Here is a 19,121-nt window from a genome sequence, read left to right as displayed (position 1 = left end):
TATTTTAGAGGCGTGAGTCAGAATGGTGTTTATGAGCTGCGGAAGCGTGGAGGTTCTTCATCATATCAATCAAGGCATAAATATTCTTTAAGTTATGTCTCTAGGTAATTTGCATTCAAGGTATCATCGTAAATTGAAGCCAATTAGAAACCCTGGTTTATATTCATATGTTTAAACATATTCCCTGGTTTTACCGCAGAGAAAGCTTTCTAAGCGTCACACCGATTATCATTTAGGCTGCAAAGCAAGCTAATACGACGTGAGGGGAAGGAAAGACAATATTTCCATTAAAACTTATACTTTAGTGATACCTTTCCTTATTATAAAAGTGATACCAAAACTTTCAGAATGATATTCTTATAATAAGATTACCATCTCGTAAAATGAATGCTATTCGCACTCCGTGGTCTCAAATACCACAGCGGAGTGGAAATTAATTTGATTGCTAGAGTTATTCACCAGATGGTTTCCCGTTAAATACATGCGAATAAAGGAGGCATGCGTATGAAAAAGGCAAAATTTGAACCCTTTGGCCGACTCTGGGTGAATGATCCCGCTTACGAAGAACAAAAAGGAGAAGACGCATAGATTGCTGATAGGTGTTTCAGTGCTCATGTTTTATGCTACACGAATCACTTCCACTCATACAAACGTAATATCCACACTCCTTTTGGCATTTTAAGGGCTAACAGAAGACATGCTGTATCTGTTTTGACACCTGATTGATCCTGACAAGAACAGAACTTTGCTTGTAGAATGAAGGGTGGGATCTAGATGTTGCGACGACCTGAACAGATGGATAATTCAATTCGGAATAATTCTGCGATTAGTGACTGGGATGCAAAAAAATGTTAAAGGGCATGGGATTTTCATTTTACCGGCATTGTATGGCAGCGGACAAAGCATGAGTGAATAATGGCTCCACGCATCTGCTGGGTGACGACTCGGCTTAGTCCCCAATTCCTCCTTGCTTATGCATGACCGTTTCTGTAATCACGGCGACGTCCCAAATGAATGAAAAGCATGTGACGGACTGATTTTTCCGATATTATCAACACGACAGCGCAAAATAAGGCCGAATATCCCTCGGTTTATTTTCGGATGGGCATGTTACACGTGAAAGGCCCAAAAGTAGGGTCAAATGGGGTCACTAAACGGTGTAATCTGGTCGAGCGCCACTTTTTTGCGAACGAAAAATTGTGCAATTTTTTTAAAATTTGCTTTGACCATCGATATGCAAATTTTGAGCGAGGTAGTTGTTTGTGATGATCCACCTCTTCACTGAATATGGATTTATGGGTGTTAAAGGCATTTGTAACTCAGGAGAGCTGATGGATTTATGGGAAAAAGGCCATGAAATATCTCTCGCGACGAAAATTCAAAGACAGAAGTTTTACGCGCCTATTTTTTGCGCATTCAGGTTATTTAAATCTCAGACGTAGAGGAAGAAGGAAACATATGCACACTGATTAGTATTCTTCCATTCGATCTTAATTCATGTTGCAGACAAAACTGAGCCTTTGATCTGTATATGACCTTACATCCGAAGGAACATGGTGCACACTAATGCCTTCTACTCCAAGAATGCGTAATATAATTCAATTTCCTTTCTCATTACCCATTTTTCGATAGAAATTGGTTAAAGAAGATGTAAAACAACTAAAGTGCAAGGGAAAAAGAAAAAATATGTAAACTACATACATAATTCGCCCTCATTTTTGCAAGCGTCTAAATAAATATAGGGCATCTAAGGGTGTTAGCTTTATCCATGTTAATCATCAACTCACAACTTATTAATTAACTAAGCACAATTTTTTCTCTCCACCGTCTTCAAGTTTTCTTCCATTTTTTTCTCCCTCTATGGAAGTACATGGAAATCCTTTACCTCGGATATATCTTCCCATCATCTCTCCCCAGTATAGGGTACTCAGCGTGAATTCGCTACTTTGGTTTTTCAAGCTCTATCTGACATTTTGATCAAAGTTGACGTTTGATCAAGAACTCCTGCTTGGAGTATAATATATATGAAATGATGGCATTCCCAGCAAAAGAGCGGAAAATAGAATTGTTTATCGTACATAATCCAATTTGACCGCTCAATAGTGGTATTCATAATAGAATAGAGAGATAACGTTCATTTTTCTCGGAAATAGGACAGTTTTAGTCAGTCTTCACTCTCGTCAGACTAATGTAGCGAATTATCTTCAGCGTTTTTCATTTCACTCTAAATATATACTCTCTAATCATTTCAAGTGACATATGTTAGTTTGGCCCTGCTGTTGCCCAAAAGATTTCTCTCATTCATGAGTGTGGCACGGGGAATCTTTTTAAATTTGTGCGAATCGAAGTAAACATTTATTTTAATCGCTCTAAATTGAAAAATAGAAGCATTACTATCGTTCATAGGTATGATGGCAGCAATTGTTTTAGCAACACTGGAGTGACTCATTCGATTGACCATGGGAAAGTATTTTCTGTGCTTTTAAAGAGATTTATATGCACGCGATGACTAAGAAGATTAACAATGGAGATAATCTCACAAAGAGGACAAGAAGCATTCTTTGATCATAACAATGAACAGGGATGATGTTTCCAACGTCAGGATTCAGAAATGTCAAGATTACTCCGTAACGGTCCCGTTATTCCAGCTATTTCTTCGCATTTTAAATTTAATTCACGTCCATGAGCGTATTCTTCCCTTTCACGAATTGTCCTTGGAGTATCTTCTAAGAGATTCTCCACAACAACTACTAATGATCTGTGAGTTAGACACTTGTGAGCTAGACCGCTACAAAACGTACGCAACTTGCTTTCATCGTCTTGTCAAAATAACCTTCATTAACCAACTTCCGTCTTTATTCACAAGCAGTCGGCGATGTGAAAGAGGCCTAATCGTGGTAAATATGCGTACACATCTTAGCTTGGCTCATCATTGACATTACCGCTCTCAGTTTGAATTCTCATTACCACGAGAAGGAAACATCGCTCAGTGATGAAGCAAATTAGTTTTTTCTCACGAACCGTTCGAGCCAATGATACGTTCAATAATTACCTAGCTCAAGGGTATACAGAAATGGATATTTTCCTTGTGGCAGTGGGGTAACCAGGAATTTCTTTCGCGGGGGGGACAAGTGAGGGAAATGTTTTAACAGCAGGGTACAAAGAAGAGGTTTTCAAATTAATTTTAACACTTTTCATAATCGGAAAAACTACATTTTTCAAAGAAATCTTATGTTAATCCATGATTTTTCAACATTTAGTTTTAATTAATGAAGGAAAGTAATTGTGTTTTTATATTTCGGGGGGGGGGGGAGGGTTTCGGAGTCCGGAACCCCCGGAACTCCTCCCTCGCTGCGTCACTGCTGGGTGGGTAATCTGTATTAGAATGGGAGGGTCCATTACTGAAGGTGAAACCTGCAAGACTTCGATACTTAACCAGTAGGTACTATTACACAAGCTTTAAAGAATGGATGGAGCTTTACTAAAATCCCTGAATCTGGCAACGACAACTACTCACAGAATGAAAAAACGAAATCCCAAGGAAAGTCCTCAGCTCTCCCTTCAAGAGAAGAACACTAATCTTTTTTTATTGTTATCAGTATTAACCTACTGGGTCCTGGAGTATTGTATACAATACATCGGTGTTTGAATTTTTTTCCCGATCGGCTAGTTGAAATGTCGTCATTGTAACTATTTCAACGCTTTCTGACAAATAAAAGCATAATATATAAGCATGATTAATATAAATCGCTAATTTAAATTGTCATCATCTAATTAACCAGAAAATATGAAATTCAAACAGAAAACAACATTAAATATATCCCGGAACTTAAGAGGTTAAATTTGAGAATTTTCTTTCGAAGAACTATTACGAAAACGGTAAAATTAAAATATATGTGTATATGTTGTATAATTTTTTTGACGTATAATAAACGCAAAATGCATATTTCACCAAATATATACGATGGAGTAGATATATAGTACGTAGAGAGAATAATAATTTGCCAAAAATATTTGGGACTTAATACGACTCTTACAAAACATTTTATAGATCTAGGAAAAAACCCGAATTCATTTAATCAACTGAAATATGTGTCACTTATTGGTAGCACTCATTCACTCAGTAAATCATCACGAAGGGTGGTTTGGATAAATGAAGGTAGAGCTCATCCCAGACTTCAATTTATAATATCTATAGTATAAAATCTCGATATCTAACCATGGGAAACTGAAGAATGTTGACATTTCTTACGTTTGTTAGTTGAAATGTCAGCCTTACCCACTGTCTAAATCAAAGGAAACTTCGTGTTCTCTGTTTGGCTTTTTTTCATCATAACCTCTCCCTCATACTCGCATCTACAAAAATTTTCAAAAGCTTAGTAATTACGTTTCCAAGGGACAAATAAAATGACCGATTAGGCTCCAATATTACTAGAATAGAATTTAGCGTTAAACACAATAGCTTTGCCACTGATTTTGTATTTACAAAGGTAAAGTAAAGGTCAACATTTTCGTGCGAGCAGATGTCAAATTTTGCTAATGAAAATCTGTAGTGCCATTCAATTGTTTTTCTAGAGAATGATCTGTTTTTTCCTATTTAAATGGCTCACATTTTACCTTTATCCATTTTATTTTATTTCCCCGTGAACTTATTTTTCTAACATAGTTTTTACATCTCTAATGCAAAGATAAAACTTTTTCAGCAACATTTTCGGAAGCGACGTTGAATGTAACAGAATATAAATGTGTACATACATCCTGCACATACTTGCAAACAGTTTTAAATGCTACCACGCAATGGAACGGTCACTGAGGGTGGATCTAGGGGGTCCACAACCCCCACAAAGTCCTCGGGGACCGCCTCATTCCGCACACGCATACGGGGGTAGCGAGGGTAGATTGCAGGCATGGGGGATGAACGACAAGGGTGGGGGAATTATCCCTGCGAGAGCGAGCCGCCGGTGAGGGATTGGATATTTCGGGGACGTGAGACAGGGCAGCGTGGCGCTTTGTCATAATGTCGACTAATCCTTTATTCCCGCACACGTCGTGGATGGACCACGCCCCCCTCCCACGCTCAATCTCCACGCCCAAGGGGCCAGAGTATTCCCCCGCAAGCAAGCCTCTTCCTATCCCACCCCCATCCTTGGACACTTCACCCTGGACCCCTTCAATTCTCTTTTTGCCCACGCGCAACCCACTGCGGTTCAACTTGAAACTCTCCGTAGCCCCTTCTGAACAACTGGTGGGCGTAACATCCCTTCATAAAAAGTTTTGCTCACATTATTACCGAGGGTTCTATGCTATGCGTAAGTCTATGCGCACACAGTTTTAAAATTGTACGGTGTCTTGCAATGTGTTTTCCAAATTGATGTGTGGCTGTATTAAAGATAAAATATTTGAACTGATTAACACATTCAGCGCGGAGCACGTCAATTGACGTGGTCCCGTCCAAGCCGAGATACGGAGCACGTCAATTGACGTGCTCTACCGGCCTGTCTCCGCCTCCGTATGTAACTAATATCCACGTCCGAGTCTTTCGATCGTACGCATGGCCTTCAGCAAGCTTCCCTCTTTCGACCCGTGTGCGCCGCTTATAAATAGCAGTATTTGAACGGAAGTTATGGCGCGGAAAGCACTCTATTTTTTCATGCTTATTTTATCGGCCGATTCTGACGACGCTCATGAAAATCGGGCCCATAGGTGTGATTCAATTTGCCCAAGAGAAGAAGGAAACATTAATCGCTAACCAAAGGGATTGCACAAAAGTGAGCATGCTTCCAGAGGTAGGTGCTCATGTTACCAGAGATTTTACACGTACGTAGCTCAGAGATTATCATTATTCATCACTACTTCACAATCAAGTGACGTAATGTAGCCTTCAGTATTAATCCTTACCTAATACCCTGCCCCACTAAATATTATATCAACTTTTCCCCATATTTCCAGCAGAAATCCTCATAGCCATAACTAAGCGGTCGTAAATCGTGATCCATTTCGGCTCCCTTGCTTTCTCTCTCACCGACCATACTGAAGCCAAATTCCCTTCCGCAACTCCCAAGACAGCCGCCGGATCGTGTTGCCGGAGAAGGATTGTAGTAAGCTTCTGCTACCTGCGGTAACCAATGATGATGCAATAGGATGAAGTAGAATGCAGGAGCGCGACTACTCGTTGTCGCAACGAATCCACTGTATAAAGAGTCCGTAGCCATCCTTTCCCTAAGTGACCAGTTCCGTTTATCAAAATTTTTAAAATTCAATTCTAATGCCGTCTCTTCGATCGAAACAGTAGAATCGAACATAAAAAGAGGTGAATCTTGGATCAAGAAGAACAGGCAAAATACTCAGTTGGAGAAATGAGGTCGTAGCTAATGACAAATACGCTAGAGTATCACGCAATAAATGAGTTTTTTAAAAGGGAAATGAAGTCAATAAAAGAAGTGACAAAAAAGTTCAATGAAAGGCTGGTAAAAAACATTTACACGAGAAAATACTTATCGCTCCAAAGATGCGTATACTTTTAGGAAGGAGGATGTCTATAGAACACGGGCGTTAGAATACGGTCAAGAAGGAGAGTGGAGAAGTTGCGATGGATGCAGGGAAAGACAAATGAGGCGGTACCCGACATGGTTGGTGAACTAATGGAAGACATATAAGGTTACTGGAAGCATTAAACTTAAGAAGGAAAGAACATTGAGCAGTTAACGAAGGCATGTCGATATAAGGAACTAAGCAATGGCTAGGGTTATGGATAACACTCGTATTGGCATAAGGCTGGCTCAAATTACATACAAGCGCACCTTCACCTATAATGCGTTAGAATTCCACAGACTTTTACTCATGAGCTCAATGGAGACCAAAGCAGGCAAGAATAATTTTTAATCAAGAGCCGTTAGCCAAAGTTTAGATCAATTTTCGATCCAAATATAATTGTAAGACTTTTTGACAACGAGTAAAAAATGCTGCACAACATTATGGACCTATGTATTGAACAAAAAAGATTGAATTATAACGCGAAATACTATCATATTGTCCATATCGCGAAAACGTGATTCCTATCCCATATGTTTCCGTATATTTGGACGATTTAAACATCACTCCGGTCTCATTCGAAACAGCAAACGATAGAAGGCCTTTGATGTCACTCCAAGGGAGGCCTAATGGATCCACTCATCCTCCTACTCACCCAACTGTCATCAACACACTCTCACTTATCTTCCCTTGAGCTGACACTATCCCCAGTAAAGAGGCACACAAACACCACTACAAATCACCTGACGCCTGAAATACCATCCTTATCTTTGCAATGGATGCCTTATTTCATTTCAAGTCAATATTTATCTCAATATATCTTCATTGACACAGAAACGGAAATACAGCGTTGTTTCGCCAAAATTAGCGTCGCCTTGGAAGTTTTTTTCTAAGAAGTCAAAGGACGGCTCTGAATCTCCACCTAATTTTTCTTAATTGCCCTTCCCTCACGGCGCAAATGACCTCATCGTTAGTCTTCACCAAGTACAGATACCAATTCACTTGAATTTTACAGGCAATTTACGCTATACGTACCGCTTGGGGTTGAGAGTTTTACAAGTGGTTCGCAAAATTATATAAACCTACCTAAATCGGTAAATTAATCAAGGACGTGGACATAAAACGGCTCTAGGGGATGTTCCCTAATCTTTTTATCATGATCACTGACGGATGATACACGAAACATTTAAAACCAGCATTGATCAATCATAAAATTAACCAATTACTAAATAATTGTAAAGGTAATTTTGGGAGTAATCTCATCGAACCATAATCTATAAGACCTGAATCAAATACTCATTTTGGCAATGGAGAAATTATAAACAAAAAAGCCACTGCATTAATAATTATTTAACCCTTTCTAATCCAGAGCTGTTTCTGTGAGAAATTAAATTTAAAGACTTCTCATGTTAAAAATGTTAAAATTTTCCACTCAATCATAATTATTGTGACAGTTACATATTTCGCTATTAAACTTTGCAGCACAAAAGAACACGGAGTTTAAATATTTCTTGAATAGAGCTGATAATGTATAAATTTTTGATGTTACTTATATAAGCGACATTGGGTTATAATGGGTTGATGGCAATAAAGGGGAACTCAAAGCCACAGTACTTTCTCAACAAGGTTACTTTCAAGTCTCAAATTGCGTTTTTTTGCGGTTACAGTCCCACGGTTGCCATATGTGATACTACTTACTTCACCAAACGGTATGAATTTCATCATAGAGTAAGTATATATAGAGGGCTCACCGCACGTACAAAAATCGTATACAGTTGTGGTGTAGTTCTGGAACAATTAATCAGATCGCGAGGAATAATTTTTTGCTATTTTTTGAATTTGCTCGTTCCACAAGTCTAAAAATATATTCTGAAGCAGGAAGGGTATCTACGTTTAGTGGAACAATAGTTATTCGACTTTGTCGATAACAATTGCAAAAAAAATATTTCCTCGAATTTCGGCTGGTAACTTGACTTTTCCGAGTTTATAATCCTAATCCATTTGCCGGCAGACTGTTCTTAGTATTAAGTTGAAACTTGCAGGAAACGCTTACTCTATGCTGTCGTTCATCCCCATTCTTTACTAATTTATCCTACTACCACACTCTCCCAACTTACCCCACGGGTGGCGTTGAGCCTTGAGGGGACGGGATGTGACTGGTGACCGCGCTAACTACCGGCAAAAGGAATGGAAGAAAAAGTAAAAACAAAAAGGAAAATAACGAGAGCACCTTGTCACCCATGATTATGCTAATTGCCCGTGACGTCGTCGCACAGAATTTGTGGTGGGCGTACCCGCATTGCAGACTCAGATGGTGGTGACGCAGGCACCCTCAATACTCGCCCACTACCTTCCACACTCTCTTTCCCGCTGAATATCTTTCCCTGCAACACGGAACCGTTACAGCCGAAATCCTCCGCGCGCCGCGCTCCCGTCATTCATTCGTCATTTACTTGCGTCGACGATCGGCGCAGCTGTTCCCTCCGCAGGCCACCGCCTCATACACTACACCACTCCCCTCATACCTACCGGATGGCGTCCCCATGCCTCGTTCCCAATGTAATCGTTCACATGATCATACAAACTATGTATGAATTCACACTACGGTCAAGGTCGGTAAAAGACAGGTCGTGTCACGCTCCCATAGTGCATTTCGGTTTGACCATCTTGGTTCCCGCCTGTCTGTTGTTTACATGGTGTTTACATAGGGCGTGTGAATTAATTTCAAAAAATTGTGTGCTGTAGTGATCCGCATTGCTCCAATTCCACTAAAGAAGGAATAAGAATATTTCGTTTTCCTTCTGATCCTAAAAGAAGGGCTGTGTGGTAGATAGATTGCAGAAGAAACAAATGGAAATCTACAATAACATCGCGCTTTGTGAGGTAAGCTAGTGACAATAGTCTTTTACCGACCTTGACTACGGTGTAACACCTGTGCTGCCCTCAAGCGCCCAACTGCTGAACTCTATGGTGTTCCAAGGGATTATAAAGGAAAGTAGCACTTTCCACAATGGCATAAGTAATCTTATGATCACTTTAATGTATTTTAATCGACAGAGTAGAATGGAAAAATGATTCTGCAGTGGCTGTTTCCCTCAAATGTAATGAGAAATGTAACGATCGTAATGGGAACGAGGCATGAGAGGTACTCCGCTATCGCTAGCTCCAATAATCTCACCACATACAACAATTTGCATCCGCAGAAAACCAATAACGATCTGCTTCTATGTGGACGCTCCTCTAAAAACAGTTCATTAATATAAATTCTCCTGGGACTGAAAATACCGCTGTGAAAATTTTCACTGTTTCATACTTAAATACATTTAACGCGGTTTGATTAAAAAAATACTTTTCTCACAATTTCGGTTGAGTGCTAATGAGCAAAGAATTGATTGTAAGACAGAAAATATTTTGATTATGAAAATTGAAATCAAAGTTAAACGTCCCGCAATAGATTAGAATTGATAAAATTTTCATCCATTGAAAACGTTGTACACTACTGGGAAAAAATGTGCCTCCAGTAGATATTCCAAAACTTTCCAAGCCGTTTTAACATTAATAGGAATTCTGAATGTGGTGAAATTATACTTAATACTTACTCAATTCTTGATCCAACAGTGCCTTTAGGCCTAGTGCAAATTTCAAATAGTTTTCCTAATGATCAGTATTACTTACTACTTGCGGTTGTCCGGCGATGGCTTTAAAATAATGTACTCAGTCGTCTAGCAAAAATCGCATATCTCTTCAAGGAAAAAAATATTTTTTCAAGCAAAATATTTTAAAAACTTATAAAGAGCTGTTAGTTTCCTTAAAATGTTGGTTTCATTCACCTTTTCCATGCATAGGTACCTATAATCCTACCTGTAATTTGAACAACCATGGCTTGCCTCCCTAGTTTTGATCCTGGGTATGCCCTTGGGTCTCAATCAAAGTTGTACAATCCTTTACACTCTTTTTCTGTTCTTACGGAAACGGCTGGGTGAATTGTTGTTGATTCGACCATATTTCCTGCCACTGAATAATGGGTTGTTCATACCAATACATTTGTGTTGAATATAGAAGAGAATCATTCAGGATAGCAGAATTTATTTTTAAAAATTTGACAAAAAGTTGGAAATAAACATATACTTTGGACCGTGCGGTCGTGGTTCGCTGTTTGGTGAGACGGCATTGTGTCCCAACATTCGGCTAGCGTGAGGGTTATTGAAGGTGGATGAAGGTGCGTTAGAGTGAATTGTCGCATGCCACTCACGACGTTTTCACGCCAATAATCGAATCAGACGGTTTAAATTCATGTGACGTTCATTGAACGGGAGCGTTAGGGATCACTTAATTACTCGAATTCCCTGCACAGTGTCCTTCCAGCCCAATGAAATGGGCTAGGAGGTGGGATGGAGGGGTTGATCCAACCTTCTACCTACAACAATTGGGGCCGTTGGGGTGACCCTCAGAGAAAATATACGTTAGAGCGCTTAATATGACTGCGTACTTACCAATCGTAGAAGACGAAATTCGAATCCTAACTTTATTACGTTTACGGGAAATGGAAATAGTCATTGAAGTAAAAAATAATGCATACGTTTTTTTTCAAATTCATGCATGGAATTACTTCTTCCTCTCAGTGGGTATAGAATATATTGAGAATAAAATTTTTAACCGACATAAGAATATAAATATAGCTCGCTCACTAACGGTTGGAATATACTTCGTTTACTTATCTCAAAATTCTCCAGGTAAAAGGCATTTCAAAATTCAAAATGCGGCGATGCAAAAAATGATGAAGATCAATTTTATCGATCGATCGAGTAATTAGGAAGTGCAGGGAAGAGTAGGGGAAGAGAGTTCTTTTGAGTATCTTGAGAAGATTCCTTGGCCACATCATGATGCACTATGGTATGCAGAAGAAAATCGTTGAAGAACAAGTGGGTGGGAAGAAAGCCAAAACATCTCCTACCCGCTCAGTACTTGCTATATTCAAATCCTAGATCTTCTCTGCAAATTTCTCTTCGTCCACCATGTAAAGTTCTTCACCGTTTCTCCTCCATACGCACATCTCAAAGATATCCAGTATTTTCTCGTCCTTCTTCCTAAAAGTCCACGTTTCCACACTGTAAAGCGCTAACTCCAGAGCAAGCTCTTCACTAGCCTTTTATTTTAAACTCTTAAATAACGAACTTCTTATCAGCTGTATCCTGTTAATGAACGCTCCCTTTGCTAACGCAATCATTTTCCTTATTCCCTTACTATTGTACGCGCTTGCATTTAATGTGCAATCGAAATGATGGAAGTGCTCCACCGGCTAAAGTAAGTGACCTCGATTATCTCGGATTGCTCATTACTTGATTAAGGTGCTATGAAAAAGCATATTACTTGGCATTTTATGAAAAATCTCCGGGCTAACATCAGTGTCTGCCACTGAGGGTGGTGTGTTGGCCAGGTAGTCCTCATTGCCTCTTCCTAACGCTGCTCAGGGTCTCACTATTTAGCTAATCATTGTGATCACTGGAGAGGTTCTCCCGTCAAATTGTCTTAAGAGGGTTTTTCATTCGTCCTCCGTCTCTTATGCTGTGCCATGTCCTCTTTCCTGCCAGCTGAAGTGCCAACTGAAGTGGCAGGAAAGAGGACATATCGCTTATAGTGTTCCATGGACGCTTATAGTGTTCCCAAGTCGTAGGTTTAGTCGTGGCTAGTTTCCTGGGGCCCGTAATGGCCGATTGTACAGCTTTCTCGAAGAAATCCATGGAAATATTCAAGGGTACTGCATAGAGGAGGCCAAATTCCATCACGTATAAGGCTGATTTCTGTTGCCACTTCGGACGCATTTTAATTAGCTTTCAAAAATGTCCGCGGGGCCGTGATGAGTGCAATCCGATCCACTGTTTTCCCATATTTTGCAGCATAATGTCCGTAATTGCGAGGAATAGCATTGAAAAGTTATGAATGTAATGAATCACATCATTATGTACACGACTTTCGGTTAGCACCTCTAGTTATACTCTATTTCCCCGTGAAACTCGGATCAATTTGCCCGTCAGATACGCGAGTGGCGACTTCTGTAACCCATTTGAAAGCGCAGTAGCTGACAACACATTACGAGGCAAACTTGAGGATCCTCTATTTTAATATTCGTGGAAATCTTCTTCAGGTCGTCTTTTAATGTGTCAGGGCTTAGAGCATCTCCCTAGTATGATTCCATCCCAAGCAGAGGATGCTTTTCAGTGCCATGTTCGGCCCTGAGCGGCCGGCACCACGTATGCCGCACGCGTCGCTCCATGCAGGTGCGGGGTATTTTATTACTGGCAGAGTAGTCGTTGATTTGATATTCCTCTTGCTCTCAATTGACAAGTACAGCGACCGGAGTCGGAGCGCCATTTGAAGTCTACTCATTCTTGTCTGTTGCGCAACATGTAGGCCATGCTGCCGAAAGGTGAGGACCCCGTCCAGCTTCACTCTGAGATACATAGCGGTGTCCTCCCAGGGCATCTCCTTGATGTTCACGAGGATCCCACCCGGCTGTTGTTTAGGAACTGCAGAGAAGAAGGCTGCCTTGATTTCCCCGTATTTATGCTGATACGCCATCCCGCGTATCACCATAGTGGTTAGCCTGCAGTGCTCTTCGAATAGGTGGCCGTTGTGTGTGAATTTCGCCATCACTGCCGTGTCATCTGCAAACAGCGTGATCATCATGTCCCAGCGGAATATATCAAAAGCGTCCCCAGAGATATCGCCCGTGAACAAGGTGATAGGAATGGCCTAAGAACAGATTCCTTAGGGAATCCGGATTGGATTCTTACCTGTGCGGATACAGCCTTTCCCATGTGGCAGAAAAGGCTTGAGCGCAAGATACGACTCTACAAGTTGACGTTGTCAGGTCTAGAAATAAAACCACGCTGTCTCTACCAGACGGTCTTATGTTTGATTGCGATATAGACCCTTCACTCATCGTAGAAAACTAACGTCATTCAAAAATGATATATTTTATCTGTCTCGTAGGCAATGTATTTAGTGCACCTGCACCTGAATTTTGGTTTAAAAATTGGTAATTTTTCTGTGGTTAGTACAAACTTGAAGAATTTTGATCTCCTCATTTGATGCAAAGCGAACTATCAGGAAATATATGCTGAATTTCTTATTAAAGCGCGTGTCAACTCTATACATCGACGATTTATCGCTCTGCCATCTAGCGGATAATTGTTTAACTCCTATTATAGACGGCGGGAGGTCAACGTATAATTCCACGAATATAGAAAGGTTAACAGGCATAATCGGAATACACCAATTGACCCAATTGGGCTAAACTTCGAGGTTTGAGGAGCTGGTTTCCCGGGAGAAATGTAGAAAATAAAACCGATATACTTTTGAGGTTGGTTACATAAAATTAGCTCAACTAGGAGGAGGCACAATGACCAAATTTACGCGATGGGATCAATACAATACTATACATGGATAGTGTATGAAAAATAATTTCGGAAAAGATAAAATACACTTGATATTAAGAGGTAAAAATAATAATAATGGAAGTGGAAGAAAAAAAACTTATGGAATTAACTTTCAATTTTACAGAATGTGATTATTGAGATTATTTCGGAAACGTTGATGACAATCAATCGAGTTCTTCTATATTTTTAATTAAAAAATTTGTGCACTCGTCATGAACAGTTTTTGTGATAGCGAAATTACAATGCAATAATTAAATCCTCCCCAACTTTTATGTAACTGATTCATCGAATTATCAACATTGTGGGGTGCGCAATTAATGATTTTTTTCCCTAATACCTATTTTCATTTTACTCCAGACCATCGACATAGAGTGAAAAGGTGAAAGGCATCCCTTGGATACGAGCGTGCTGTTGTTTTCACCTTTCACCATTCAATTTTTTTCCTGAATATTTTCATCAAATTATCAGTCGGAAATTTTTTTCCAACCATGTTTTTATTGACTGTAGTTTTGACGTTAATAAGTTAATTATTGACTTAGTTTTTGATTAAGTTAAAACTGTGGGTGGAGGGGCGGGGAAGATGCGGAAAAACGTAATCGAGTCCCGTGACGGAGATCAAAGTTATTAATGTTGAAACTGAAAATTGCCGGACTAAAATCAACAGTCATTATTCGTTAATGGCTTTAATGATGAACGCAAAAAGTCCGTAATCCCTCCGAAAAAAAGGTGAGCGAGGGAAAATTACAAGCTTGAAAATCCAGCGAGATGAATTCACCTCGCATACATTTTTAAAAGACGAGACTCGCAGCACCTTTCGCTACCAAAGGAAACAGGGTACATAAGGCGGTTGTATAGGGGACCCGGCCCCCACTAAAAGAAGGGAAATGATTAAAAAATTCAATGATTATTATTTCAAAATATATCCACTGATCTCTAAACAATTTATTTTTATAGTGGCAAAAATTCCACCCGTTTAGGCCTATAATGATGATTTTGTGCGACAATTTGTTAATTTGATTACACTAGATTCATTAAATGCAAAAATTAGCCACATGATGCAGCTTGCTGGCCGCTGTAGTGGATCTACCACCATTTCAGCAGTAACTATAGAACAAAAAGCATGGAGATTCAAAAACAATCACAGAATTATTAATGTGCCTAAAAAAATGCTCATCTCTAATAAAAAGGAGTCATTCGGAATGGTAGTTCCTTATCGTATGATCAATTAAATTTAGCAAATGAAACTCTGCACAACATGAAAAAATTAATATAAATGAAAATTCATTCGCAGGTACCTCATGACATAAGGCACCAAAAATTTCTGTGTAGGGTACATGTAACACCTGACCCATTTACGATGAAAAAGATAAAAATCATCATTCGCCTTGACCGCGAATGATTTTTTCTCTGTGGATTTTTCGCACAATTGTGCATTGCGGGTGACTCCCGTAAAAGTTATCACCGTGGCTAGTCCCGGTATACTTCATATAAATACTTCGTATAAATTCATAAAAATCATCTTACTATAACCACTTCCTGCATGACCACGCGCTTAGAGTATAGAGTTCAAATAACAAAGTCCTTTAATAACTCTAAGGCCACGCGGCTGAGTGATGAGCCAGGGGTTCAGGCAAAAGAATAAAAGTAAGGAAAGAGATACGATTGGAGAGAAGGGACGGGAGGAATAGGGAATGAAGTAAAAATACGAGAAAGCGAGGGGGAAAAGAGGGAGGAGGAGGAGGAAGAGGGATTGTGGGATTGGAGACAAGGTGCTGAAACATTTAGAAGGAAAGAGTTGGGCAGGGCTGACATTCACCTCGGCGTGATGGAGATCGCAGGTATAGGAGTGATGGGAGCCCAATGGAAATAAATAAGTGATCATGGGGAGAATGAGACCGTGCGTTAAAAGGAGAGAGGCGAGTAACTTACGGAGGAACAACACTAAAGGAATTAGAAGTGTTTTGAATGAAATATGCCCGCAATATAGACGAAAAATAAGTAAATACTTATGTATTAAGAATATATTCATCACAGAAAACATATCTTTACCTAAATACATGACCTTAATTTAAATAATACTGAGGCTAAAGTATAAGTGGTAGAAAATATGAACCAGCATTACAATGCCGTGCGTATTTTCCAAACACTTTATTATGCATTTAAAACCAAGATTTGTATGAAAGGGTCTATTGCTAAATTAAAAATATGTTTTAAAATCATCCTGATAACACATTAAATGCCCATTACTATTCAGTAATTTTTTTCCTCGTGTATAAAAAAACTTCTTTTTCAAAGATTATGAAATATTATTCAAAGAGAGGCTTGACGAAATACTGAAGAGTGGTTTAACTCGCATGTTCAGAAACTATACTACGAGCGTAAATGGCTAATCTCACTCAATACAATGCGAGAATTGTTTACAGTGTTTCTCCCTTCCTCTAATTTCTGCAATCACTTTCTTCTCACAATCTTTCTTTTTTCATTAACACGGTTACGCTGTTACCTTAAACCTACAATCGTTAGTGCCCATTCTCACAACCCTGTGTGTATATAGTTACAAATGCAATACGATGGAAATATTGGGCCATAAAAATCAACTATTAAGTACTATTTGAACATGATGGTTGTATAAATACTAGATAGCACGAAAGACGAGTGGAAAATGACTTACGAATATTTTTAGAAGGAGGAAAGAGGATATATGGGCAGAGAGACGAAGAATAAACCTGATAGAAAGAGATATGTTCAGGGGAGAAATTATACGCTTGTTATTGACATAGTAATGGTGAGGTTGAGAGAGAAACAGTTGGAGTCCCGCCGAAATACGATAGAGAACCGTAGTAAACACGAAACAAGAACAAAACCAGAACGTCATTGTTTACTTCGTGGGATTGCTGGTCTTTTCCTCAAACCTATAGACAATAGTGCTCCACATAATTCTTTGACACTATGTAATTCCCCTCTACCAGCGTGATTTTTTCAGCATTGAAAGAAATAACAATGCACTTAGGTACTTGGATATTTAACGAATTTTAAATATTATGACACGTTGGCGGGCACTGCTAATAAATAATGTGAAAATCATCTGGAAAAAAGAACTGCAAGAATAAGCTTAATCGAGGAAAGCGGAAATATAGAGAAGCATAAGAACGAAACGTGATTGGAAGAGTTACGGCTTTTGAAGAGGTTTTACAATTGTTGTTACCTGGGTGATGGAGAGGTTGAGAGAAAAACGGGCGAGGATGGCGGTGGTCCACTGATTGTGATTGGTGAGTGCGGAGGGCGCCTTGTGTTTGTTCGTGTGAGGCCACGAGTGATTTGAGGACGGGCATCCCACCAGCGATCTTAAATAAACCATGCGGGTTCGGAAGGAAGCCGGAATCAGTGGTGCTGAGCAGAACAAGGGGAGCGAAGTTTCATTCACGGGAGCCAGGAGGAGAGTCACTTAAATTAAAACTACTTACGGATACCACCACGAACAAGAGGTGTCGTTTACCCCGAAGACTAAACATACATTGATTCGTGCAATACCTAGATTATCAATTTATCTCCTAACAACTCATATTCTCATTTCCATTGTAATAGTTTGAAAGATGCATTATACATAAGATGTTTAGAGTTAGACCTAGTTATGAAGGCAGTACTCCAGGAAAAATCGAGGTCTACGAGCTGGCTTCCTACAGAATCTGCTAACTCAAATTTATTACCTCTAATAATTGGTATTAGGAAATAAATAACTTTTTTAGAAAGCGGTTAACCGAAGAAACGCACGGGGTGAGAAAAGATAAATGAGTCTTTGGCATACGCGTGAAAAAGAAGTGCCTTGGGGTGAACCCATTAACTTATTTTCTCCGAGAATCCGCCATGAATTCCTATTTAGTCAGCATTCGCTACTAACTTGAATTTCTTTGTGAGAAGTATGTGACGGTGGACTTTACTTTTGATTTCAACATGGGTATGTGGAACTTGAATATTTTGGTCAGGCTATCACGATTCATTTTAGAGGGAATTTGCTATTTTACTTGAAGTTCTAAACTACACTTCGAGGATCTATGCTCGTGGGCCCACAATGCGGGCGTCCCTACTGCAATCCGCGACCAGATAGCAATTAAACTGTCCCCCTATTCGCGCACCACACTGACCTTTGCCGCTGTATTTATTGCGGAATAAATACAGCAATTTTTTTGGTTTGTCAATGGTATAACTGAATTCACGTGACTGTAATTAAAAATGCTCCGGCTGTTGAATTATTTATGTGTAAAATAAAGCCAACTTTGGTTTTAGAGAATCCACGGAATGGCCGCGTCATTATTTGACCACCCGTTCCTTTATTCCACCGAACAGCATGGGAAATCATATAGACCATACCTACTAGTGTTTTACTACATAGCGCCATTCGACCAAAATGTTAGTTCAAACCTTGTCTAATCCAGATTCCTCTACATTGCCATATAATTAATAACATAATGAGAGAGTAGTGTTGAGAGAGCAATCTAGAGGACTCTGGTCAAATTTATGCAGCAATTTGTAGTAACAATGGTTAATCCACCATAGCAATCATCGTAATGCATGTAGAGTTCGCATCATTGTGTAGTTCCAGTAGGAATGAATTCAGTTCAGCAGTGTGGCAGGTGCCAGAGGGTGCCCGAGGGAAATCCGGAAGAAGGTGAGAGGTGGTCGCCGAAGGACCCGCAATAACTCGCGAGAGGTGACCGGGAGAATCGGTCGCAGTGACCCATAGGGGGGAGATAGCATGGCCTTACGGGGGGAGGTGAGACAATGATAAAAGAAAATTTGCACGCGTTTAGCTGGGTTCAAACGCAGCGCACTACATCCTGTTCATTCTTTCACTTTATAACTCCAATCATTTTGATGTGAATATGATTTTTTAAAAGTATATCGGAACTAGCCACGGTGATAACTTTTACGGGAGTCACCCCGAATGCAAAAATGTTCGCACAACTTGTGAACATGAATTAATAATTTATTTGGGGATGGTCAGCTGATAAAAATCTCTTCTATCATTTAACCTATAATAGTAAATTTATCATGAAAGCCGTTGTAGCCAATTTAGTCTTCATATCCACAGGTTGCTTTTATCCGATAGCATTAGCGGGTGCTAAATATGTAATCCGCTTTAGTATCGCATTA

Source organism: Ischnura elegans, chromosome 1, assembly GCF_921293095.1.
Source record: "Ischnura elegans chromosome 1, ioIscEleg1.1, whole genome shotgun sequence".
Lineage (NCBI taxonomy): Eukaryota > Metazoa > Arthropoda > Insecta > Odonata > Coenagrionidae > Ischnura > Ischnura elegans.
The sequence above is the reverse complement of the archived record's forward strand: the minus strand, read 5'-3'. Positions refer to the sequence as shown.